This window comes from Salmo salar, chromosome ssa22 (assembly GCF_905237065.1).
Source record: "Salmo salar chromosome ssa22, Ssal_v3.1, whole genome shotgun sequence".
In the NCBI taxonomy this organism is placed as follows: domain Eukaryota; kingdom Metazoa; phylum Chordata; class Actinopteri; order Salmoniformes; family Salmonidae; genus Salmo; species Salmo salar.
In genome coordinates, this window is record NC_059463.1 from 23811875 (window position 1) to 23839843 (window position 27969).

Consider the following 27969-nt stretch of genomic DNA (forward strand, 5'->3'; position numbering starts at 1 on the left):
TCCGATTGCTTGGGGCATCCGGAAAAAAGCTTGCCCGGAGAAGACAAGGTGAGCGCTACCATCAGTCCTGTGTCATTCCAACAGTAAAGCATCCTGAGACCATTCAAGTATGGGGTTGCTTCTCAGCCAAGAGAGTGGGCTCACTCACAATTTTGCCTAAGAACACACCCATGAATAAAGAATGGTATCAACACATCCTCAGAGAGCAACTTCTCCCAAACATCCAGGAACAGTTTGGTGATGAACAATGCCTTTTCCAGCATGATGGAGCACCTTGCCATAAGGCAAAAGTGATAACTATATGGCTTGGGGAACAAAACATCAATATTTTGGGTCCCTGGCCAGGAATCTCCCCAAACCTTAATCCCATTGAGAACTTATGGTCAATCCTCAAGAGGCTGGTGGACAAACAAAAACCCACAAATTCTGACAAACTCCAAGCATTGATTATGCAAGAATGGGCTGCCATCAGTCAGGATGTGGCCCAGAAGTTAACTGACAGCATGCCAGGGTGGATTGCAGAGGTCTTGCAAATATTGACTCTTTGCATCAACTTCATGTAATTGTCAATAAAAGCCTTTGACACTTATGAAATGCTTGTAATTATACTTCAGTATTCCATAGTAACATCTGACAAAAATATCTAAAGACTCTGAAGCAGCAGACTTTGTGGAATTAATATTTGTGTCATTCTCAAAACTTTTGGCCACGACTGTACTATTTGAAGGATTGTAGCCCTTTCCTGCATTCAATTGACCTAGTGGCCTCATGGGTGGAATGTTATTAATGTTTTTCAAAATGTATTCATTTATTAAGATTATTTTTTAAAAAAAATACATGTAGTGTTTCTATGTCAAACAGTTTTGTTATATTTCAGTCTTCTGTGATGTATGTTAAGTGTAATATTGGGATGCAAACTCAAAATGGAATATATTTCAAGTTGATATCTGACATGGTACATAACCATGTGTGTGAGGTGTAAACTTTTGTTCCAAAGTAGATTTAAGACTACCAAGAAACACTTAGTTTGACCATGATTTAGCCCACTGTAGTACATTACCAAGCACTTGTGTTTATTTAGCCTGTGATGAGACAGATCTGTAAATGAGTCCCTGGACAAAGAATGCTAAATCTGTCTGTTAGACAGTATATTCCCTGGTTCAGTGTTGGGTAGGTTACTTCCTAAATGTAATCCGTTACAGTTACTCGTTACCTGTCCAACATTTTGATCACTAATGTAACTTTGAGTCATTACTCAGTAATGTAATCTGATTACTTTAAGTTACTTTTGATTAATTTCCTCTTAAGAGGCATTAGAAGATGTCACGACTTCCGCCGAAGTAGGGTCCTTTCCTTGTTCGCGCGGCGCTCGGCGCTCGGCGTCGCCTGTCTTCTAGCCATCATCGATCCACTTTTCATTTTCCATTTGTTTTGTCTTGTTTTCCTCACACCTGGTTTCAATCCCCTCAATCACTTGTTTTGTATTTAACCCTCTGTTCCCCCCATGTCTTTGTGTGGGATTGTTTATTGTTTCATGTATGCGCATGTTAGGCTGGTTGCGCTGGGTTATGTCAACCCGTATTGTATTTCGTGTTCGTTGTGCCATGTGTTTTTGGTTCGCCTAATAAAAGGCTCTGTTTGCTACCCAATATCTGCTCTCCTGCGCCTGACTCCCTTACATCCATTTATGCATACCTAACAGAAGAAGACAAAAAGGATCCATCAAATGGATTTGGTGTGTCGTCATAGTGTTCTCATAGTGGAACAAACTTAAACGTTTACCTTTTGTCAATACAGAATTGTATGTCATTGAGAAAACAGAAAGGTGTCATAATTGTTTTTTTTTGCAAACATCCTTTCTGAATTTAAAAGTAATCCAAGAAGAAATCATCTCGTTTTTCAGAAGTATCTGTAATCTGATTACAATATTTTAGCTGGTAATGTAACTGATTACAGTTAGTGTTTTTGTAGGGCTTGTAGGAGAAGGCAGTTTTTAATGTCATACTTTAAGATGCATTTCAAATGCAGCTAATGGGTAAGTCTTAGACTATTTACAATGTGTATGGCCCAGTAGTGCGATACTAAATGTGTTTTTGTGATTGATCAATGACTATAAGTAAGGTTTTGAAAACTGGGTGAGGCAGTGTAGCTCCTTTTTAGGGTCAAACCAGTGCTTTGTGTTCTTAAATGTGAAAAATAGCAACATAGATATACTTGTTGTAATCTGTGTTTTGCTGATTGAAAATGGAGCCCTACTGTAGGTTTCAATTCACAACAATTCACAATTTACTGGAGATGGTATACAAGGACAGTGATAGTGTTGCAGGTCAACACAAATAGCCTAGTTCCATGCACAATACAAACTTTGTAAGAACTTGTTTCATTATAAGGTTTTACTGGTCTTGTTGAACCTATGCCCCTAACTTATGCAGCATATGTCTATGCAGTACATTAACTACTGTCACTGGCATCCAACAATGGTTCATTAGTATTTCAATAAGAGAAACCCCTAATGGAGGTAAAAGTCACATCCATTGAGTAAATGGGAGCATGGTGACGGTGACACCGGAGAGAGTGCCAGGTCTCCTGGACGATGATGGATGGTGACAATGGCTTCCATTATTTCAGAAGAGAAGGAGAATGCCTTTTGTGATGTTGAGGAGGACATTATTACACAATGCCCAGTCAAAACACATCAGACTAATGGAGGTCTTGGAGTTCATTCCAAAATATTAATTAAGTGTGTGTTGATAACAGGCGTACTAAATTATGGAGGGTAGACAGCTTAATGACATGGATGTACAGGAACAGGAGTATTAAAAAGCCCACTCCTTTTTTTCCATGGTCTTTATTCCTGGTAATGTTATGAAATGAGCAGTAATTAGTCTAACCAGTAGTTATGGTTGCTTTAGGCTACTCGTTTCGTTTTCGTTTCATGACTAAATAGAATGTAGTAATAATTTAGCTCTGTAACTTGCATAATGCAGACATCCAACATCTTGTTGAAAAGGGAACATACAGTGGGGTCAAAGCTTGTACAGAAAGCACCAGATCAAACACATTGTTTTGGTGTCAAGATATGATTTATATTTTCTAACAAATGTTTTCACACTTTAAAAACCAATGTTATTTATGTTAGGGATGACTTCCTTGCAAAAAAAACTGTACTTAAACGATGATCTGCTAATCAAAGTAAATTGCAGCATTTAGTGGAGATCCCAATGGCATAAAAACATAATTCCTTTCAGCACGATTGATGGCTTGTTTGCCCATGGTCCTCTGAGGCATGATGATTCTGTCTTTTCACACTGCATGTCTGCCGACAGCCCTGCTCCACGGTTAGCAAACAATGTCCAAATACTTTATTAATATTAAAGAAAAGCTATTTAGCCAGGTATCAATTATTCCACACAACATTGCTTGCTCCACTGCCTTCAACCTTCACTATCAGTGCACAGTGTAGAGACCACCTTATACAGAAAACCCTCTTCAAAGTAATGTAATAAAAAAAAGTAATGCAAATGTGAACTCAGTTACCAGGATTGATTGAAGATGACCCAGAGTTCTGGAATATACAGATCATATAGTATTAAGGGTGACGCATCAATAAAGTTATGCACCAATAAAGTTATGAATAAACAAAGTAACCAATAATGTATTTTCTGTCATGATAAATAATGTAATTCTGTAAGTTAATGAGCTAAAACAGCCCGTTGGAAACACTGAAATATAGAAAGACTGGTACAATGATAATTCTCTCATTAAAAGCTGTTCCAGAGTATTCATAGCCATTCATGCCAAATCAAAGTTAGACAAAGAAGGTGAGCAAGATGAAGCAAATAAAGAGTTTGGAAAAAACATGCTTTCCTGATTGATATTCAAATAAACCCTAGAGGAATCAACATGAAAAACGTAAGACAGATGGTCTCTGTGGCAGTCACTTTGGAATTTGCACATGTAAGAAAGTGATGGCAATCAAAACAAGGAACACACACTGAAATAACTTTATTCTTGACATTTTTCTTGTTTTTAATTTAATGCCCAACATCTCATCCTTTCCATCTCATCCCTTCATATTGGAAAACTGGTTCAGCATTTAATATGGCACTGTCCCACTGGGCACACACTGGTTGAGTCAACGTTGTTTCCACATAATTTCAATGAAATTACATTGAACCAACATGGAATAGACATTGAATTGACATTGGTGCCCAGCAGTGGTGTAAAGTACTTACAGTTTTTACAATCGCTTAAAGGCACACTCAGTGAAATCTTCAGACCAAGTCTGCAAAACTGCAAACACATTATCTGCTTTACACTCAGTTTGCAATTGTAAAACACACTTTTTGCAAAACACTAAACACATTTCTCTACATTAGACACATCATTCAAACTAACAGGTATTTTGAATTTGTATTTATTATGGATCCCCATTAGCTGCTACCAAAGCAGCAGCTACTCTTCCTGGGGTCCAGCAAAACTAAGGCAGTTTATACAATTTTAAAACATTACAATACATTCACAGATTTCACATTACACTGTGTGCCCTCAGGCCCCTACTCCACCACTACCACATATCTACAGTACTAAATCCATGTGCATGTATATTGCGTATGTTATCCTATGTGTGTGTGTGTGTGTGTGTGTGTGTGTGTGTGTGTGTGTGTGTGTGTGTGTGTGTGTGTGTGTGTGTGTGTGTGTATGTGTGTATGCATGTGTCTGTGCCAATGTTTGTATTGCTTCACAGTCCCCGCTGTTCCATAAACTGTTTTTTTAATCTGTTTTTTTAAATCTAATTTTACTTCTTGCGTCAGTTAGTTGTGGAATAGAGTTCCATGTAGTCATGGCTCTATGTAGTACTGTGTGCCTCCTATAGTCTGTTCTGGACTTGGGGACTGTGAGAGACTTATTGTGGCATGTCTTGTGGGGTATGCATGTAGTTTAGACAGACAGCTCGGTGCATTCAACATGTCAAAACCTCTCATAAATAAAAGTAGTGATGAAGTCAATTTCTCCTCCATTTTCAGCCAGGAGAGATTGACATGCATATTATTAATATTAGCTCTCTGTGTACATCCAAGGGCCAGCCGTGCTGCACTGTTCTGAGCCAATTGCAATTTTCCTAAGTCCTTTTTTTGTGGCACCTGACCACACGATTGAACAGTAGTTAAGGTGCGACAAAACTAGGGCCTGTAGGACTTGCCTGTAGGACCTGCCTTGTTGTTAAAAAGGCAGAGCATCACTTCATTATAGACAGACTTCTCCCCATCTTAGCTACTACTGCATCAATATGTTTTGACCATGACACTTTACAATCTAGTGTTACTCCAAGCAGTTTAGTCACCTCAACTTACTCAATTTTCACATTATTTATTGCAAGATTTAGTTGAGGTTTAGGGTTTAGTGAGTGTTTTGTTCCAAATACAATGCTTTTAGCGCTAACTTATTCCTTGCCACCCACTCTGAAACTAACTGCAGCTCTTTGTTGAGTGTTGCAGTCATTTCAGTCGCTGTAGTAGCTGACGTATATAGTGTTGAGTCATCCGCAAACATAGAATCTCTGGCTTTACTCAAAGTCAGTGGCATGTCGTTACCAAAAATTGAAAAAGTAAGGGGCCTATGGGGAATTCCTGATTCTAACTGGATTATATTTGATAGGCTTCCATTAAACACCCTCTGTGTTCTGTTAGACAAATAACTCTTTATCCACATTATAGCAGGGGATGTAAAGCCATAAAACATACGTTTTTCCAGCAGCAGACTATGATTGATAATGTCAAAAGCTGCACTGAAGTCTAACAAGACAGCCCCTACAATAATTTTGACATCAATTTCTCTTAGCCAATCATCGGTCATTTGTGTAAGTGCTGTGCTTGTTGAGTGTCCTTCCCTATAAGCATGCTGAAATTCTGTTGTCAATTTGTTTACTGTAAAATAGCATTGTATCTGGTCAAACACAATTTTTTTCCCCAGAAGTTTACTAAGGGTTGGTAACTGGCTGATTGGTCGGCTATTTGAGCCAGTAGAGGGGGCTTTACTTTTCTTGGGTAGCGGAATGACTTTAGCTTCCCTCCAGGCCAAGCTCTCTAGGGGGCTTAAATTGAACTTGTGGCAAATAGGAGTGGCAATATCATCTACTGTTATCCTAAGTAATTTTCCATCTAGTGTCAGACCCTGGTGGCTTGTCATTGTTGGTAGAAAACACACATTTTTTCACCACACTGACTTTACGGAATTCAAAAGTGCAATTCTTGTCTTTCATAAATTGATCCCATATACTTGGATGTGTAGTGTCAGCGTTTGTTGCTGGCATTGCATCCCTAAGTTTGCTTATCTTGCCAATGAAAAAGTCATTAAAGTAGTTTACAATATCAGTGGGTTTTTTGATGAATGAGCCATCTGATTCAATGAATGAATCAATTTTTTCCCAAAATGTCATTTAAGGTGCCCCAAAGATATTTACTCTCATTATTTATATAATTTATCTTTGTTTCATAGTGTAGTTTCTTTTTATTTTTATTTAGTTTAGTCACATGATTTCTTAATTAGCAGTACGTTTGCCAATCAGTTGGGCTGCCAGACTTAATTGCCATACCCTTCGCCTCATCCCTTTTAACCATACAACATTTAAATTCCTCATCAATCCAAGGGGATTTAACAGCTTTTACAGTCATTTTCTTAATGGGTGTGTGCTTATTAGTAACTGGAATAAGTCGTTTCATAAATGCGTGTAGCGTCTGGTTGCTCCTCATTACACACCACAGACCAGCAAATATTCTTCACACCATCAACATATGAATCACTACAAAACTTCTTGTATGACCTCTTATACACTATTTTAGGCCCAGCCTTTGGAACTTTGGTTTTCCTAGATATGGCTATTATATTGTGATCACTACATCCTATGGATTTGGATACAGCTTCAAAGCAAATATCTGCAGCTTTAGTAAAAATGTGATCAATACATGTTGATGATTTAATTCCTGTGCTGTTTGTAACTACCATGGTAGGTTGACTGACAACCTGATCCAGGTTGTAGGCACTGGTTACAGTTTGAAAATCTTTTCTTGAGTGGGCAGCTTGATAGCCAGTCAATAATTAAAATCATCCAGAAAATATACTTCTCTGTTGATATCACATACATTATCAAGCATTTCACACATAATATCCAGATACTGACTGTTAGCACTTGGTGGTCTATAGCAGCTTCCCACAAGAATGGGCTTTAGGTGAGGCAGATGAACCTGTAGCCATATTACTTCAACAGTATTTGACATTAGATCGTCTCTAAGCTTTACAGGAATGTGGTTCTGAATATAGACCACAACACCGCCTCCGTTGGCATTTCTGTCTTTTCGGTAGACGTTATGAACATGTATTGCTACCACTGTATCATTTAAGGTATTATCTAAGTAAGTTTCAGAGATAGTCAGAATATGAATGTCGTCTGTTACAAGCAAGTTATTGACTTCATGGACCTTGTTTCTTAGGCTACATATGTTAATATGGGCTATTTGTAGCACTTATCTGGGTTGCTAGATTGTTTTTAATGCTTTACTGGGAAGCTTATCAGAGGTAGACTTACTCATGTTATTTACATTGGAGCTGATAGTGCAGGGTGAGCTGCATGAAGTGGTCTGTGCTAACAGTGTAACCCTGGTTTATAGGCTCATGATTACTACATACAATAGCTGTAGGATAAACAGATGTATTCAGTGCAATTATGGGTACATCAATTAAATGACTTACATTGTGTTTTCCAATGCCCCTAAGATCATGTACATTTGATGCAGCATTATGATGACTCATTGTAACAATGGTATGGATTAACTGAGCTGGTCTTGGATCATTTACCAGTCATTGTTTCAGCGCAGCCTTGAAATGCGTGGACAGAGTCCAGGAGCCAAGATGATTTGGTTGGACTCCGTCATTCCTGTAGGGTATCTTCTGTTTCCAGAAGGTGTCAAAGTTATCAATAAAAGTGACTCCAGCAGAGCTACAGTAGTCTTTTAGCCAGATCTGTGATGCCAGCAGTCTGCTGAATCTTTCACACTCGCGGCCCAACAATGGTACTGGACCTGAAATTATTGGCCGTTTTTTTGGAGTCTTTTAATGCTAAAATCAGTTCTTTAAAATCCATTTTATAAATGTTCCGAGCTAGCCCTCCTGATGTTGTTTGACCCCACATGGACTACAACAGTGTCAGCTCCTGGCATCTGTGGTAGAACAGTCGGAAGCAGCCTTGTTATGTCCTTTACTCGTGCTCCTGGGTAGCACAGGGTTTTTGCCTTGGGGACCGAGATTTTTGGAGTTTGTGCTGCAGGATGCAAATTTCTGTTTGAAAAAGCTAGCCTTTGCTTTCCTAACTGCCTGTGTATATTGGTTTCTAACTTCCCTTAAAAGTTGCATATTGCAGGGGCTATTCGATGCTAATGCAGTACGCCACAGGATGTTTTTGTGCTGGTCAAGGGCAGTCAGGTCTGGAGTGAAACACGGGCTATATCTGTTCCTGGTTCTACATTTTTTAAGTGGGGCATGCTTATTTAAGATTGTGAGGAAAGCACTTTTAATTAATAACCAGACATCTTCTACTGACGGAATGAGGTCAATATCCATCCAGGATACCCAGGCCAGGTCGATTAGAAAGGCCTGCTCGATGAAGTGTTTTTGGGAGCGTTTGACATTGATTTGGGGTGGTCGTTTGACCGCAGACCTATTACGGACGCAAGCAATAAGGCAGTGATCACTGAGATCCTGGTTGAAGATAGCAGAGATGTATTCGGAGGGCAGGTTGGTTAGGATGATATCTATGAGGGTGCCTGTGTTTACGGATTTGGGGTTGTACCTGGTAGGTTCATTGATCATTTGTGTGAGATTGAGGGCATCAAGCTTAGATTGTAGGATGGCCGGGGTGATAAGCATGTCCCAGTTTAGGTCACCTAACAGCATGAGCTCTGAAGATAGATGGGGGGCAATCAATTCACATATGGTGTCCAGGGCACAGCTGGGGGCAGAATGTGGTCTATAGCAATCGACAAGAGCAACAATGTGAAAGGGAAAGCAGTGATGAAAAGCCATGCCACTACGGAAATACCGGTCTCTGAGATCATGCTCTCGAAAAACTGTACAATATGCTTTCTTTACACTGGGTACAATTTATAGTCCATTTGTTCCACAATAACATCATTCATAACAATATAGTTGGAGATTTACAAACTAGATTGAAATGATAGTAGTCCTCGGATAGTCCACTGCTTGGAAGACAGCAGATTGTAAAAATGCTATTTTTTCTTTGCATTGACAATTTATGGCAGAAAAATTTGACATTGTGCTAGAGAACATGGGATGAAGAGCAAAGCTGTCATCAAGGCAAATGGTGGCTACTTTGAAGAATCTTAAATACATTTTGATTTGTTTAACATTTTTTGGTTACTACATGATTCCATATGTGTTATTTCATAGTTTTGATGTCTTCACTATTATTCTACAATGTAGAAAATAGTAAAAAATTAAGAAAAACCGTTGAATGAGTAGGTGTGTCCAAACTTTTGACATGTACTGTATATATATATATATATATATATATATATATATATATATATATCACACAGTTGAAGTTGGACATTTACATACACCTTAGCCAAATACATTTAAACTACATTTTTCACAATTCCTGACATGTAATCCTAGTAAAAATTCCCTGTCTTAGGTCAGTTAGGATCATCAATTTATTTAAAGAATATGAAATGTCAGAATAATAGTAGAGAGAATGATTTATTTCAGCTTTTATTTCTTTCATCACATTCCCAGTGGGTCAGAAGTTTACAATCTATGCAACTCTCGATGCATGATTTGTCTTCTACTTGAAAACAGATGTGAATAAAACAGTAAATAAATAAATTATTACCACACAAAACATTTGATGATAATGGTTTATTGACGTGTTCCGGCAGTGTAACCTCTGACACTCGGAGCCATTCAATGTTGTTGTTTATGTATGTAGCTGTAGCATTAGAAATGTCATTCAAAAGGAGACATCTCACATATGCGGAAATTCTGGATATTTTTGTAAATTGAGTCAGAGTTTGAAAGTCAGGAACCATATTCTGACAGTAAGGAGCAGCCGCCCAGACTTGTGACCATTGTGAACCCTGAATCTTAGGACCCTTTGCCAACCGATCAAGTCCCAGGTCCCTCTGAAAATGCTGGTGGTGATGGAGGCAGACAAGTAGTGGGTGAAGTATGGCAGGTCTGCGGTAGCTGGAAGGCCGCCAGCCATTTCACACCTCCTGGCCCTGCTGTTGGCTTTGAGTCCCAATCCGGAGTGTAAAGCCTCTTGCCATCTCCCTCTGAGGCAGAGTGCTGTTTCTGACAGAGGAGCTGGTGGGAGACATAGTGGAAGAGACCAATCACTATACCTTGGAGCTACAGTAGAAGAGAGAGCCAGAGGGAAGGGGAAGCTCACTAAATGGGCGACAGCTACAATTAATGAAATGTATACCTTCCTGGTGACAGTCCTTCTCATGGGAATAGTGAAGAACTCCCTAAGGGAATACTGGAGCACGGATCCTATGTTTTTTGCAACTCCCTTCTATGCCACTCTCTTTTCCCAAGGCAGCTTCCTAGTTCTGATGCAATGCCTACTGCCAATCTTAATGACCCTTACACAAAATAAGAAATGTACTTACCAGCCTGACATCAGCATTTGGTCAGGTCTTTGTGCCATACAAGGGCCTATGCATTGACGAGTCCCTGATGTTATGGAAGGGTAGGCTGACATTCTGTCAATATTTTCCCTCTGTCAAGTTCTTTGTTATGTTGTTGACAGAATTTGTCCAGGACATTATAGTCTACACAGGGTCCACCAATGACATCCAGCATTATGAGGGGCTTGAGATGTCTGGGTCCGTGATGATGACTATGCTGGCTCCTCATCACGGGAAGGGACACACCTTGTAAGTGGAAAATTGGTACAGCAGGCACACCCTCTTCAAGCATCTGCTCTCCAACCACAGAGGGGCCTGTGACACAGTCCGGTCGAACAGAAAGGAGATGACGGCATTCGGAAGCAGGAATATGCAGAGGAGGGAGGTGGAGATCAAGGACAACAGTCAACAGCTGGCAGTAAAGTGGCATGACAAACGAGATGTCCTTGTCCTCTCTACTGTCCATACAACAAACATGTTGGCCACAGGGAAGGTGGACCACCTGGCGGGAGAAAGAAAGATAAAACCAGACTGTGTGCTTGACTATAACCTCAAAATGGGGGCACTGGATAAGGCGGACATGATAAACAGTTTTGTGGAATGAGCTTGGTGGTATATATATTTTTCCATCTGATCGACACTGCTGTCCTCAATGGCCACATACACTACATGACCAAAAGTATGTGGACACATGCTCGTCGAACGTCTCATTCCAAAATCATGGCCATTAATATGGAGTTGGTCCCCTTTTGCTACTATAACAGCCTCCACTCTTCTGGGAAGGCTTTCCACTAGATGTTGGAACATTGATGCGGGGACTTGCTTCCATTCAGTCACAAGAGCATTAGTGAGGTCGGGCACTGATGTTGGGCGATTAGGCCTGGCTCGCAATTTATCACCAAAGGTGTCCGATGGGTTGATGTCAGGGCTCTGAGCAGTCCAGTCAAGTTCTTCCACATCAACCTCGACAAACCATTTCTGTATGGACCTCGCTTTGTGCATGGGGGCATTGTCATGCTCAAACAGAAAAGGACCTTCACCAAACTGTTGCCACAAATTTGGAAGCACAGAATCATCTAGAATATCATTGTATGCTGTAGCGTTAAGATTTCCCTTCACTGAAACTAAGGGGCCTAGCCCGAAACATGAATAACAGCCCAAGACTATTATTCCTCCTCCACCAAATTTTACAGTTGGCCCTACGCATTGGGGCAGGTAGCGTTCTCCTGGCATTCACCAAACCCAAATTTCGTCCGTCGATCTGGCAGATGGTAAAGCGTGATTCATCTCTCCAGAGAACTCGTTTCCACTGCTCAATGGTCTAAGGGCGACAAGTTTTACACCACTCCAGCCGACGCTTGGCATTGCGCATGGTGATATTAGGCTTGTGTGCGGCTGCTCAGCCATGGAAACCCCTTACATGAAGCTCCTGACAGACACTTATTGTGCAGATGTTTCTTCCAGACGCAGTTTGGATCTCGTTAGTGAGTGTTGCAACTGAGGACAGACGATTTCTACGTGCTTCAGTACTCGGCGGTCCCGTTCTGTGAGCTTGTGTGGTCTACCAATTCACGCCTGAGCCGTTGTTGCTCCTAGACATTTCCACTTCACAATAACAGCACTTACAGTTGACCAAGGTCTAGCCGGGCAGATATTTGATGAACTGACTTGTTGGAAAGGTGGCATCCTATGACAGTGCCACATGGAATGTCACTGAGCTCTTCAGTAAGGCCATTCTACTGCCAATGTTTGTCTATGGAGATTGCATGGCTGTGTGCTCGATTTTATACACCTGTCAGCAACGGGTGTGGCTTAAATATCCAAATCCACTAATTACTAATTTGAACGCGTGTCCACATACTTTTGTATATATATTATAGTTCACAGCCAGCTAACAGGTGAGATAATTACTGTAAACATTTTATTTTTGTCATTGAACATACTGTTCACATACAAATCATATACAGTTTAATTATGCAATTATATTGACAATATCTCACCAACCTACCCACACCCTCATTCTCTCCACTAACTCATCCTCCCCAACCCCTCTTCCTCTGCCTCACAGGTGAAGTGATTACCTACCAAAAGTACAGAGAGAACCTCATGAGAGAGCTGCTGGAGGAGCACCACAACCCTCAGCATCCATCCACTGGGAGCCTGCTGCAGACAATCCTCTACGCCTCACTGCGCAGGATTTTTCCTCCAAAGTCCCTCAATCTGCTGCTCAAGTCAGTCGCACAGAGGCACTGCAAGTTCTTCCACTCTATTGAGTTGTCAATCTTTTCTCAGTTTTTGTTGTTCAACCACTACCAATACTTCAATAAAATAGAAAACCATTACATATAGGCATACAGTATGTATTTTCTTGCTGTCGTGTCCTCCAGTAAAACTGTAAAGGAGTGTATGTTCAAACAGTATGTTTTTAGCATACAAAAGCTGGCCGTGGATAAATCCAATGGTTCACACTTTACGTTTTGCGTGAATGCCACCATCTGTCCATGGTTTCTGGTTTGGGTAGGTTTTAATAGTCACAGTGGGAACAACATCTCCTATACACTTCCTGATGAACTTAGTCACTGTGTCCGTGTATACGTTAATGTTATTCTTAGAGGCTACCGGGAACATTTCCCAGTCCGTGTGATCAAAACAGTCTTGAAGCATGGATTCTGATTGTTCAGACCTGCGTTAAATAGACCTTAGCACGTGTACTTCCTGTTTGAGTTTCTGCCTATAAGACGGGAGGAGCAAAATGGAGTAATGATCTGATTTTCCGAAGGGAGGGTGAGGGAGGGCCTTGTAGGCATTCCGGAAGGGGGAGTAGCAGTGGTCAAGCGTTTTTCCAGCGAGAGTACTACTGTACAGTCAATGTGTTGATAGAACTTCGGTAGAGTTTTCCTCAAATTTGCCTTGTTAAAATCCCCAGCTACAATAAATGTGGCCTCAGGATATGTGGTTTCCAGTTTACACAAAGTTCACTGTAGTTCCTTGAGGGCCATCATGGTATCGGCTTATGGGGGAATATACACGGCTGTGACTATAACCGATAACAATTCTCTTGGGAGGTAATACGGTCTGCATTTGATTGTGAGGTATTCTAGGTCAGGTGTACAAAAGGACTTTCTGTACGTTATCACAATCACACCATGAGTAGTTAATCATGAAACATACACCACCGCCTTTCTTCTTCCCGGATAGTTCTTTATTCCTGTCTGCGCGATGTACTGAGAACCCAGCTGGCTGTATGGACGGGGACAGTATATCCGGAGAGAGCCATGATTACGTGAAACAGAATATGTTAGAGTCTCTGATGTCTCTCTGGAAGGAGATCCTCACACTGAGCTCATCTACTTTATTGTCCAGAGACTGAACATTAGCGTGTAATATACTCAGAATGGTGGATGGTGTGCCTGCCTCCTGAGTCGGACTAGAAGTCCACTACGAATACCTCTTCTCCGCAGGCGGCATCTTGGAGCAATCTCTGGGAAAAGTTCAATTGCCCTGGGGGGTATGAACAAAGGATCCAATTCAGGAAAATCCGTGGTCGTAATGCTGGTGAGTTATTGTCGCTCTGATATCCAAAACGTATTTCCAGCTGTATGTAATAACACAAAAAACGTGCTGGGCTAATAATGTAAGAAATATCACACATAAAAACAAAATACTGCAAAGTTGCTGCCATGTATGTTGGCGCCATCTTACTTTAAGGAATACCCAGAGATTGCTCCCACGAATGCAATATTGGCAGCCATACCATTATGCAATATTGTGTGTAGATAATAAAGCAAAGAATATGAGCTAACACCAGACGGTGGGAACATTCACAACAGCTTTAAGAGTTGCAGCCTAAAACATATGATAGTATGTAAGACATGAAGATACCTAAATATATGCAGAAGATTAATTAATAGCTAATACATGAGGACTAGAATTAAGCAATCACTACAATTAGCATACAATACAATAGCATATGATAAAGTAAGAATAGAGTCACTAAGCTTTCACTAGAATAATACTACAAGAACGCAAAGATTGGCTGACAGGGAGGGACTACCTATGTCAAATGCATGCCACATGATTAGAATATGGCTAATAAATCAGAACCTCAACTTACTGCTGCAGATAAGGATGAAGTAGAGGGGGCTTAGACAAAAATATATTCAAAGATAAATTGTTTTCATTAAAAGCAATCACTTAAACATGAAAACACAGAATCTTGCACATTTCTCCATGTGCTTAAAACCTGTTGGGGCTAGGGGGCAGTATTTGAACGGCCAGATAAAAATGTACCCGGTTTAAACTGCTTACTACTCTTGCCCAGAAACGAGAATATGCATATAATTAGTAGATTTGGATAGAAACCACTCTAAAGTTTCTAAACTGTTTGAATGGTGTCTGTGAGTATAACAGAACTCATATGGCAGGCCAAAACCTGAGAAGATTCCATACAGGAAGTGCCCTGTCTGACAATTTGTTCTCCTTCTGTGGCATCTCTATCGAAAATACAGCATCTCTGCTGTAACATGATATTTTCTAAGGCTTCCATTGGCTCTCAGAAGACGCCAGAAAGTGGAATGACATCTCTCCAGTCTCTGGGCGAAAAACAGCAGGAGATTTTGTGAGTGGTCAGGCTGAGAACAGTGACACTGGAGATGCGCGTTCATGGGAATTCTCCATGTTTTTCTTTCTCTCTTTGAATGAATACAATGTCACCCGGTTGGAATATTATCACTTTTTTATGAGAAAAATAGCATAAAAATTGATTTTAAACAGCGTTTGACATGCTTCGAAGTACGGTAATGGAATATTTTGACATTTTTTGTCACGAAATGCGCTCGCGCGTCACCCTTCGGATACTGACCTGAACGCACGAACAAAATGGAGCTATTTGAATATAACTATGGATTATTTGGAACAAAAACAACATTTATTGTTGAAGTAGAAGTCCTGGGAGTGCATTCTGATGAAGAACTGCAAAGGTAATCCAATTTTTCTTATAGTAAATCTGATTTTGGTGAGGGCCAAACTTGGTGGGTGTCAAATTAGCTAGCCATGATGGCTGGGCTATGTACTCAGAATAATGCAAAATGTGCTTTCGCCAAAAATCAATTTTAATCTGACACCGCGATTGCATAAAGGAGTTCTGTATCTATAATTCTTAAAATAATTGTTATGTATTTTTTTTAACTATAATCGTGAGTAATTTCGTAAATTCACCGGAAGTTTGCGGTGGGTATGCTAGTTCTGAACATCACATGCTAATGTAAAGCTGGTTTTTGATATAAATATGAACTTGATTGAACAAAACATGCATGTATTGTATAACATAATGTCCTAGGAGTGTAATCTGATGAAGATTATCAAAGGTTAGTGCTGCATTTAGATATGGTTTTGGTTTTTGTGACATATATGCTTGCTTTGAAAATGGCTGTGTGATTATTTTTGGCAGGGTACTCTCCTGACATAATCTAATGTTTTGCTTTCGCTGTAAAGCCTTTTTGAAATTGGACAATGTGGTTAGATTCATGAGAGTCTTGTCTTTAAAATGGTGTAAAATAGTCATATGTTTGAGAAATTGAAGTTATAGCATTTTTGAGGTATTTGTATTTCGCACCACACGATTCCACTGGCTGTTGGCTAGGTGGGACGCAAACGCCCAGGGAGGTCCATCAACACTTAATTGAATTAGGCTAGCCTCCCATTGAAGGTAGAGCTTGTTGTAATACCTCACTTTCACTATTTGACCATTTCAATGCACTGCATTAATGCACATGCTGGTCAGACAGAATTATCAAGACTAAATTATATTGAACACATACGACCTCTGTCTTGGAAACAGGAGACAAAGGGCTGTGAGACATGGTTTTAATTCTAGACACTAGAAAGGTAGGACGTATACAGAGGGTACGGGGCAACAGAGGACGAAGATCAGAGGGGCTAATGATCTTGGAGTGGGGGGGAGGTCTCGGCTTCCGGGGGTGTAGCCGCGGGGCTATAGCGGTATGCCAGCACATCTGGCTTGACCTTCTTGGATACCGGTCGGTGCTGCGGAAGCAAAGTGGCCCGGGCCTTACTGAACCCCTCCCGGAGGTCCTGGTACTCCACGGGGATTTCGGAGAGGTCCGGGTTTAATTTCCAAGCCCCCAGGAAGACGTCCCGGGGCAGGCAGAGCTGACTTCAGGCAATGAGTGTGGCAGGACGGGCTTCATCCCACGATGGCACCAGTAGCCCAGTCAATAGAGGGATTGTGTTGCTGGAGCCAAGAGAATCCCAATACCACAGGAACCTGTGGAGACTCAACTAGCAGGAATTTAATTGTCTCGCTGTGGTTCCCTGACACTTGTAGGTTGATGGGGGTGGTATGGTAGATGACCTGGCCTATAGAGCGCCTGTCCAGCGCTCTAACATCCATGGGAATGAAGAGAGGTTGAGTGGGGATGCCCAGCTCTGACGCCAGGGTAACGTCCATAAGACTCACATTGGCCCCCAAGTCGATGAGTACCTGGAGAGACTTGGACTGGTTGCCCCACAGCAGGATGGCATGGAGAGTGGGGCGAGTAAGGGGAGAACAACATTTTTCTTTAAGACTCACCAGAGTACTCACACCAACGAATGAGCTAGGTCTCTTGAAGGGACAGGTGGACACATAATGACCAGCAATACTGCAGTACAGACACCTCTGGATGTCAAGTCTGCATACGCGTTCAGCTGAAGACAGCCTAGCCTGTAGCTCAGTTGGTAGAGCATGGTGTTTGCAACGCCAGGGTTGTGGGTTCGATTCCCACGGGGGGCCAGCACAGAAAAAAAATGTATGAAATGTATGCATTCACTACTGTAAGTCGCTCTGGATAAGAGCGTCTGCTAAATGACTAAAATGTAAATGTAAATCTGCAACCTTCGGAGGCTCTTAGAGGAACTCGGGTAAGCTTGGATCCTCTTGGACGTAGACGCTGGGGACTTTCAGAGTTCATCAGATGCAAGGTGGGATCCTTGAGTGAGCGATTGGGACCGCAAACAAACCTCTTCTCCCTCCTACATTCCCATAGCCGACCATCGATCCAGATGGTTAAAGCGATGAGGTCTGTCGGTAGTTCCCAGGCTGCAAGTTCGTCCTTTACTTCCTCCGATAGTCAATAAACCAGAGAGGGTGTAAGGCACCGGAACTGCAGGCGGGCTCAGGGTCAAGTTAGGCAGAGGTTGGTAATCTAGAGTAGTGGGGCAAAGGTACAGGATGACAGGCAGGCTCAGGGCAGTCAGAAAGGTCAGATACTAGAAAACAGGAGCAAGGAGCAGGGAAATAAAACGCTGGTAGGTTCTAGGAACAAAATGAACTGGCAACAGACAAACAGAGAACACAGGTATAATAGACAGGGATAATGTGGAAGATGGGCGACACCTGGAAGGGACTGGAGACAAGCACAAAGACAGCTGAAACAGATCAGGGCGTGACAGTGGCATTACATTTTGTAGAGAGAGCTCAACAACCTAATGGTCTCATGTTTTCCAGTCTGCAGTGCTGTAAATAAATCCTATAAAATTATTTCAGGCATTGCTTTGTTGCACTGATAATGTGTCTCAATGATGTATACGACAAACAGATTGAATTTATATATGAGTATGAACTAATTTCGTCACACTTCATTTGGATAGTCTGGAATTTCCATCCGTAGATGCTCTACAGATGGTCATATTAGCAACAAACTGTCTGTTGATAAGCAACTGCTTGCTAAGGTTACGGTTAGGGTTAGGTTTAGAATAAGGGTCAGGGTATTGGTTTAAGGTTAGGTTTAGGGTTAGGGTTAGTACAAGGGTTAAGGTTAGGGTTAGAGCTAGAGCTAGGGTTAGTTTAAATGTTACTGATAGTCTGTAGAACATCTACAGATTGAATATCCAAATAAAGTAAAGCTTACTGTAAAGCACTATTCCAAACTGGAACATTTTCTAGTGTTTACTGCCAAATAATTGCAGGAATAAAATGCCATTTCAGCAAGGTGAGTTTTTTTTACTATAGATAACTTTTTTCTGAAACCTATTTGTTGTTCTTTATTTGTCACAAGAAAATAATTCTACAACACACCTGTCTTTGTATTGTGTCGGAAAACCATATATCTCTATTCAGATCATATTGGGAAAGTTAACTAACGAGCCATGAGATTTTGAATTGGACCGAGCTCTCTGACTCTCAGAATTTAGGGGCCAAACCATGCCATGATGTATGGGAGACTCCAGCAGAAAATCGATATGCTCACCACAATCCACGATTGAATCCACATGCCAACCACCACAGAGGGAAGATGAAACAGATTGTGGGCATGGTTTGTTACAGACATGCCATGCTGATATGGTCTCTGAGGCCTGCGTCTCACTTCAGTAAATCCCCTTGCCTGCAGGACGCTCCTACAGCATCTCTTTGATTGGATTGGAATATTTTGTTTTTTCAGTGCTGTCAGCCTCCATCCACCTTGTGTGAGACCGGTGGCACCTGCCATGACATAGTATGTTTTATCCCAGATCTTGTGTGTCCTTTAATGTACAGTGAATAACTAGCTTGGGGTTCTGATGCAGTGAGAACAATGGGAGTGAAATTAAAAGTAAGCAGTCTTTGCACACAGCTTTTGTTTTCCTGCAGTATTGTATCAATATCCTTGTGTGTTAGCATGATGTTAGTAACCCAGCAACTTAGGTAGAAACGCCTCTTTTTTCCCGTTTGCATGCATATTTGTGAATCTTAAGGATTGTTATATTTTTTTATGTGTATTAGGTTCTATATCAGCTTCCCAAAATGATCTTCGGTATCTACAGTGAGGGAAAAAAGTATTTGATCCCCTGCTGATTTTGCACGTTTGCACACTGACAAAGAAATGATCAGTCTATCATTTTAATGGTAAGTTTTTCTGAACAGTGAGTGACAGAATAACAACAAAAAAATCCAGAAAAACGCATGTCAAAAATGTTATAAAATGATTTGCATTTTAATGAGAGAAATAAGTATTTGACCCTCTGCAAAACATGACTTAGTACTTGGTGGCAAAACCCTTGTTGGCAATCACAGAGGTCAGATGTTTCTTGTAGTTGGCCACCAGGTTTACACACATCTCAGGAGGGATTTTGTCCCACTCCTCTTTGCAGATCTTCTCCAAGTCATTAAGGTTTCGAGGCTGACGTTTGGCAACTTGAACCTTCAGCTCCCTCCACAGATTTTCTATGTGATTAAGGTCTGGAGACTGGCTAGGCCACTCCAGGACCTTAATGTGCTTCTTCTTGAGCCACTCCTTTGTTGCCTTGGCTGTGTGTTTTGGGTCATTGTCATGCTTGAATACCCATCCACGACCAATGCCCTGGCTAAGGGAAGGAGGTTCTCACCCAAGATTTGACGGTACATGGCCCCGTCCATTGTCCCTTTGATGCGGTGAAGTTGTCCTGTCCCCTTAGCAGAAAAACACCCCCAAAGCATAATGTTTCCAGCTCCATGTTTGACGGTGGGGATGGTGTTCTTGGGGTCATAGGCAGCATTCCTCCTCCTCCAAACACGGCGAGTTGAGTTGATGCCAAAGAGCTCCATTTTGGTCTCATCTGACCACAACACTTTCACCCAGTTGTCCTCTGAATCATTCAGATGTTCATTGGCAAACTTCAGACGGGCATGTATATGTGCTTTCTTGAGCAGGGGGACCTTGCGGGTGCTGCAGGTTTTCAGTCCTTCACGGCGTAGTGTGTTACCAATTGTTTTCTTGGTGACTATGGTCCCAGCTGCCTTGAGATCATTGACAAGATCCTCCAGTGTAGTTCTGGGCTGATTCCTCACCGTTCTCATGATCATTGCAACTCCACGAGGTGAGATCTTGCATGGAGCCCAAGGCCGAGGGATATTGACAGTTATTTTGTGTTTCTTCCATTTGCGAAGAATCGCACCAAATGTTATCACCTTCTCACCAAGCTGCTTGGTGATGGTCTTGTAGCCCATTCCAGCCTTGTGTAGGTCTACAATCTTGTCCCTGACATCCTTGGAGAGCTCTTTGGTCTTGGCCATGGTGGAGAGTTTGGAATCTGATTGATTGATTGCTTCTGTGGACAGGTGTCTTCTATACAGATAACAAACTGAGATTAGGAGCACTCCCTTTAAGAGTGTGCCCCTAATCTCAGCTCATTACCTGATTAAAAGACACCTGGGAGCCAGAAATCTTTCTGATTGAGAGGGGGTCAAATAATTATTTCCCTCATTAAAATGCAAATCAATTTATAACATTTTTGACATTTTTCTGGATTTTTTTGTTGTTATTCTGTCTCTCACTGTTCAAATAAACCTACCATTAAAATTATAGACTGATCATTTCTTTGTCAGTGATCAAACGTACAAAATCAGCAGGGGATCAAATACTTTTTTCCCTCAGTGTATACCTCTGCTAATTTCCAATGATTGCCACCGCACTAGTGATGAGGGTACACACATTTGGGTTCCCAAGTGGCGCAGCGGTCTATGGCATTGCATCTCAGTGCAAGAGGTGTCACTACAATCCCTAGTTAAAATCCAGGCTATATCTCATCTCGCCGTGATTAGGTGTCCCATTGGGTGGCGCACATTTGGCCCAACGTCCGGGTTTGGCCGGGGTAGGCCGTCGTTGTAAATAAGAATTTGTTCTTAACTGACTTGCCCCGTTAAAGAAAGGTTACATTTTAAAATATAATTTTAACTAGCCTATCATTTCCCATTTAGTTCTAGCACAGCTACTAATTTCATTTGTTACAACAAATAATTTCCCTATGGCTTTAAAGTTCACCTTAAAACACGGATTACTGTTATATTTAGCAGAATTTGTTTATATTGCTTATTATGTATTGGTATTTGTTCAAAGGGATCAAAAGAATAACAACATTCAAGCAAATTGGGAATCAAATGAAACAAACAAATTGTACGATGAGGTGAAGGGTAGGCCATAGTATATTTCCTTTGTTGTCAACACTTAATAATTTACAGGCCTTGTTCATATCCCTATTTTGTAAGCTGAAATTATATTAAAAAAAAAAAATTGCCGAAGTCTCCACCGTGTTTGGATTCCTTTACTTTGTGTCAGATACCTCTTTAGATATGAACTTTTCTTATGTCCATTTGACAACTGTTTATTTGCAAAGCCAATTTGTAGTAAGAATGCTTGATATTTACATATTTGTTTCTTAACCTTGAAAGCAGTTTATGAACTAGGAGAGACTGCAATTCATACTATGGATTTGTTAAACTAGCCGTGTCCAGCAAAAGCTATTACTCTATGTCTCCCATCTAACATTTTATGCCCTCATCAGGCTAGTGACCTGGTGTAGCATAGAGCGTTATTGCTGAGGTCAAAAGGTTGTTCATGATAATTGATTGTTGGCAGTATGTGGGTGTTATTAATTTCTATCCTTTGGGTTACCAATGGAGCTTCAGGAAAATAAAAACTTGGTTACATATTGTATTATTGTATGTTAATTGGGTGAACTATTTCCATATGAGGTAAAGTTTGATAGTCACTTTTTTTCTCAATTATTTCTTTACACAAGATACACAAATGGTTGGATCCCAGACGAGCCCCCATGGCTGGTCGGTGAACACTGGTCGCTGCAAATTCCCCTGGCCTTCTAAGTAAAAATATTGATATCATGCAACGTTTGAATGCCAGGAAATCGTGTAAAAAGCCTCAACATCTGAGTTTGAGCATTATAGAGTGAAGATTTTGTGAATTTGTGAATTTCATGATCAGCTGAGGAGTTTTTTTTTCTTGGGATGTTGACATATCTTACGTCTGGTTTGTATGTATCTTAAGGGAGTAACCCTTAGGAATGACCCTGTCCTTGTAACCAGTAACCCAACAAGTTTAATCGAAGAAAATCAATATCTGTGGTCCTGACTCCACAGCTTGTCAAATAAAAAGAGAGTTGGTGCCATTTGTATATTTCGGGTGGTGTTGCTGACAGTCTGAATCTTTCGCTCAGAGCATGGGATGTCAGGAATGGTAAAAAAAATTGGGGCTTATCCAGAATACCTGAACAACTTTAGAAACATTTCAAGTCACCATTTTTTCTGTTTTCCTTTAACCTCACAGTGATTTATTAATGCAAAACCAATCTGTAAAGAATTGCAACATCAATCATATAAAACATTTGAGCCTTTTGAATGTTTTGTATGACCATTTTATCATGAGCTATATTTTGGAATAACTGCTTATAAATAGGGGCTAAATGTTTTATTTCACAATGGGTTCTGAAATGGGTTCTGTTAACTGGATGTAATAATGATGAGAGTATATTCTGTATTTTGGTCTTAACCTGTGATTTGATGTTGACATCCCCTCTGGATAAACCCTGATGTTGCTGCACTGGAAAAGTCCTTCCTTCCCTCCGCCTTTGATTAAAGAGACATGCATGAATGATCAGCCACAGCTGGCATCAGGCTGCATTTGTGAAGCTCTGTTATCCCAAACCCTGATTTTATTTTTGTCTGCATAGCTCTGTTTCCCTCCCTGGGCTATAGCATTATTCTGATGTCCATGGATGGCTACTGACACGGAAAACGCCCACATCAGGAAACAGAATTTCATGCCTTCATACACTCTTGGGTGAGAATATCCCTTTGCTGCAAGGGGAGCCCAGTGAATGTTATGGTTATGGCACAGAGAAGAGACTATTGGATAGGTACAATTCACAATGCAATGTCTTCAAATTCAGGGTCGTTTCTAGGATTTTTTTTAATGGTGGGGCAGAGGGGGGACCAAGCACCAGTCAGGGGTAGCCATGGTAAATCAGCAAATTGTATCACAAATGGCGTTGAAAATTTGCTTAAACTACAATGCATTCTGTTTCAACTGTTCATTTGTATTTGTCCCTAATCTATTAAAAATATATATTTTAAAATTAACACAGGGAAAATATTCAAGTTAAATACTGTAAATGTTAACTTAAGTGGTAACTCACTGGCATGGAATAATTATCAACCTTTGAAAGCAGTAATGATGAGATGGAATGATAGTCCTATTGTGCCTTCCTTCTTTTAATCACTGGTCGGATTCTGACTTGGTTAGATTGGTAAAAGCAATGAGGTGGGAACCTGGAAACCAATATTCATGGTTCTGGGTTAGGCCAATGCAGTTTCTGTGGGTGCATTTGTAAATTCACATTTATCTGTGGGTGCTAACAAAAGCTAGCTAGCAAGCTGCTGTAGAAAGTAGTGCTAATGCTTACATTCTTATGAGTTTTCATGAAGCAGCAGTTCTTCTGCCACAAGTCATTGCAGTAGCCACCCGAGTCAGCTGCTGTGCTCAGCTGACCCCAACGACCACGGAGAAACATGCTGATCTACGGACTGATTTCTGATAACAGTCAGTTCCTCTTAATTGTGTGGCTGCATGTCTACACCTTAATTTTTTTGTTTTAAATGTTGATGTCAGGAAGGAAGAGATGGCTGATTAGCTAGCTAGCTATGATCAAGTCCCTGCACTGGTGATCAATGTCATCCTTGCACAGAATTTATGCAGGAGATAGCCAATGGTTTCTTAAAAATATTTCACTATTCGCAAACTATTAAATTACTGTCACAACGTTTGTAATAATTGAACTAGCTATTTATTCTGCCTATTTCATGGAGAGTCATAGGAGAGTGCAGTGATATAAAAAAATGAGGAACTATGTTTACATTTTTTTGAATGGCAGATGCTCAGTATCCAATTTGAATATAAATTCCACGTCCTACAAGAAAAATCAGTTGAGGGACGAGCGTCGTGGAGGAGTGACACCATCTGACGTGAGACATGGCCTTACATGGAGAACATGTAAGCAAAAGAAAACTGCAAGACTGAATAGGAGAAAAAACAAGCAACAAACAAAGAAGATAGGCTTTTGAAAAATAACTATTCTTCATAAAATTGTAGTTATCTTAGCTAGCTGAATTGTTTACCAGTTGCTAAGCAGTGCTAGGGACTCTTTTGGAAGAAGCTAGCTAGCTAACGAAGAACAACAAAGAATATCTAGTTAACAGAAGAAAAGAAAGAGAAAATCAGGACAGAAGAAAAAGGATATCAAAGTGAAACAGTTCTCTAAAGACACAAGAGACAATAATACAAGAAACAACACTTCTGTAGCTTGTCAACTATGTGTCTGTCTATCCCTGTTCTCTCCCCTATGCACATGCCATACAAACGCTTCACACCGCGTGGCCGCTGCCACTCTAACCTGGTGGTCCCAGCGCGCACGACCCACGTGGAGTTCCAGGTCTCCGGCAGCCTCTGGAACTGCCGGTCTGCAGCCAACAAGGCTGAGTTCATCTCAGCCTATGCTACCCTCCAGTCCCTAGACTTCCTGGCGCTGACGGAAACATGGATTACCACAGATAACACTGCTACTCCTACTGCTCTCTCTTCGTCTGCCCACGTGTTCTCGCATACCCCTAGAGCATCGAGCCAGCGGGGTGGTGGCACTGGAATCCTCATCTCTCCCAAGTGGACATTCTCTCTTTCTCCCCTGACCCATCTGTCTATCTCCTCATTTGAATTCCATGCTGTCACAGTTACCAGCCCTTTCAAGCTTAACATCCTTATCATTTATCGCCCTCCAGGTTCCCTTGGAGAGTTCATCAATGAGCTTGACGCCTTGATAAGTTCCTTTCCTGAGGATGGCTCACCTCACAGTTCTGGGTGACTTTAACCTCCCCACGTCTACCTTTGACTCATTCCTCTCTGCCTCCTTCTTTCCACTCCTCTCCTCTTTTGACCTCACCCTCTCACCTTCCCCCCCCTACTCACAAGGCAGGCAATACGCTTGACCTCATCTTTAATAGATGCTGTTCTTCCACTAATCTCATTGCAACTCCCCTCCAAATCTCCGACCACTACCTTGTATCCTTTTCCCTCTTGCTCTCATCCAACACTTCTCACTCTGCCCCTACTCGGATGGTATTGCGCCGTCCCAACCTTCGCTCTCTCTCTCCCGCTACTCTCTCCTCTTCCATCCTATCAACTCTTCCCTCTGCTCAAACCTTCTCCAACCTATCTCCTGATTCTGCCTCCTCAACCCTCCGCTCCTCCCTTTCTGCATCCTTTGATTTTCTCTGTCCCCTATCCTCCAGGCCGGCTCGGTCCTCCCCTCCTGCTCCGTGGCTCGACGACTCACTACGAGCTCACAGAACAGGGCTCCGGGCAGCCGAGCGGAAATGGAGGAAAACTCGCCTCCCTGCAGACCTGGCATCCTTTCACTCCCTCCTCTCTACATTCTCCTCTTCTGTCTCTGCTGCTAAAGCCACTTTCTACCACTCTAAATTCCAAGCATCTGCCTCTAACCCTAGGAAGCTCTTTGCTACCTTCTCCTCCCTCCTGAATCCTCCCCCCCCCTCCTCCCTCTCTGCGGATGACTTCGTCAACCGTTTTGAAAAGAAGGTTGACGATATCCGATCCTCGTTTGCTAAGTAAAACGACACCGCTGGTCCTGCTCACACTGCCCTACCCTGTGCTTTGACCTCTTCCTCCCCTCTCTCTCCAGATGAAATCTCGCGTCTTGTGACGGCGGCCGCCCAACAACCTGCCCACTTGACCCTATCCCCTCCTCTCTTCTCCAGACCATTTCCGGAGACCTTCTCCCCTACCTCACCTCGCTCATCAACTCATCCTTGACCGCTGGCTACGTCCCTTCCGTCTTCAAGAGAGCGAGAGTTGCACCCCTTCTGAAAAAACCTACACTTGATCCCTCCGATGTCAACAACTACAGACCAGTATCCCTTCTTTCTTTTCTCTCCAAAACTCTTGAACGTGCCGTCCTTGGCCAGCTCTCCTGCTATCTCTCTCAGAATGACCTTCTTGATCCTAATCAGTCATTTTTCAAGACTGGTCATTCAACTGAGACTGCTCTTCTCTGTGTCACGGAGGCTCTCCGCACTGCTAAAGCTAACTCTCTCTCCTCTGCTCTCATCCTTCTAGACCTATCTGCTGCCTTTGATACTGTGAACCATCAGATCCTCCTCTCCACTCTCTCCGAGTTGGGCATCTCCGGCGCGGCCCACGCTTGGATTGCGTCCTACCTGACAGGTCGCTCCTACCAGGTGGCGTGGCGAGAATCTGTCTCCGCACCATGCGCTCTCACCACTGGTGTCCCCCAGGGCTCTGTTCTAGGCCCTCTCCTATTCTCGCTATACACCAAGTCACTTGGCTCTGTCATATCCTCACATGGTCTCTCCTATCATTGCTATGCAGATGACACACAATTAATCTTCTCCTTTCCCCCTTCTGATAACCAGGCGGCGAATCGCATCTCTGCATGTCTGTCAGACATATCAGTGTGGATGACGGATCACCACCTCAAGCTGAATCTTGGCAAGACGGAGCTGCTCTTCCCCCCGGGGAAGGACTGCCCGTTCCATGATCTCGCCATCACGGTTGACAACTCCCTTGTGTCCTCCTCCCAGAGTGCTAAGAACCTTGGCATGATCCTGGACAACACCCTGTCGTTCTCCACTAACATCAAGGCGGTGACCCAATCCTGTAGGTTCATGCTCTACAACATTCGCAGAGTACGACCCTGCCTCACACAGGAAGCGACGCAGGTCCTAATCCAGGCACTTGTCATCTCCCGTCTGGATTACTGCAACTTGCTGTTGGCTGGGCTCCCTGCCTGTGCCATTAAACCCCTACAACTCATCCAGAACACCGCAGCCCGTCTGGTGTTCAACCTTCCCAAGTTCTCTCACGTCACCCCGCTCCTCCGCTCCCTCCACTGGCTTCCAGTTGAAGCTCGCATCCGCTACAAGACCATGGTGATTGCCTACGAAGCTGTGAAGGGAACGGCACCTCCATACCTTCAGGCTCTGATCAGGCCCTACACCCAAACAAGGGCACTGCGTTCATCCACCTCTGGCCTGCTGGCCCCCCTACCTCTGAGGAAGCACAGTTCCCGCTCAGCCCAGTCAAAACTGTTCGCTGCTCTGGCACCCCAATGGTGGAACAAGCTCCCTCACGACGCCAGGACAGCGGAGTCAATCACCACCTTCCGGAGACACCTGAAACCCCACCTCTTTAAGGAATACCTAGGATAGGATAAAGTAATCCTTCTAACCCCCCCCCTTAAAAGATTTAGATGCACTATTGTAAAGTGGTTGTTCCACTGGATATCATAAGGTGAATGCACCAATTTGTAAGTCGCTCTGGATAAGAGCGTCTGCTAAATGACTTAAATGTAATGTAATGTAATTTCAATCAAATCAAAGTTTATCGGTCACATACACAGTTTTGCAGATGTTATCGCAGGTGCA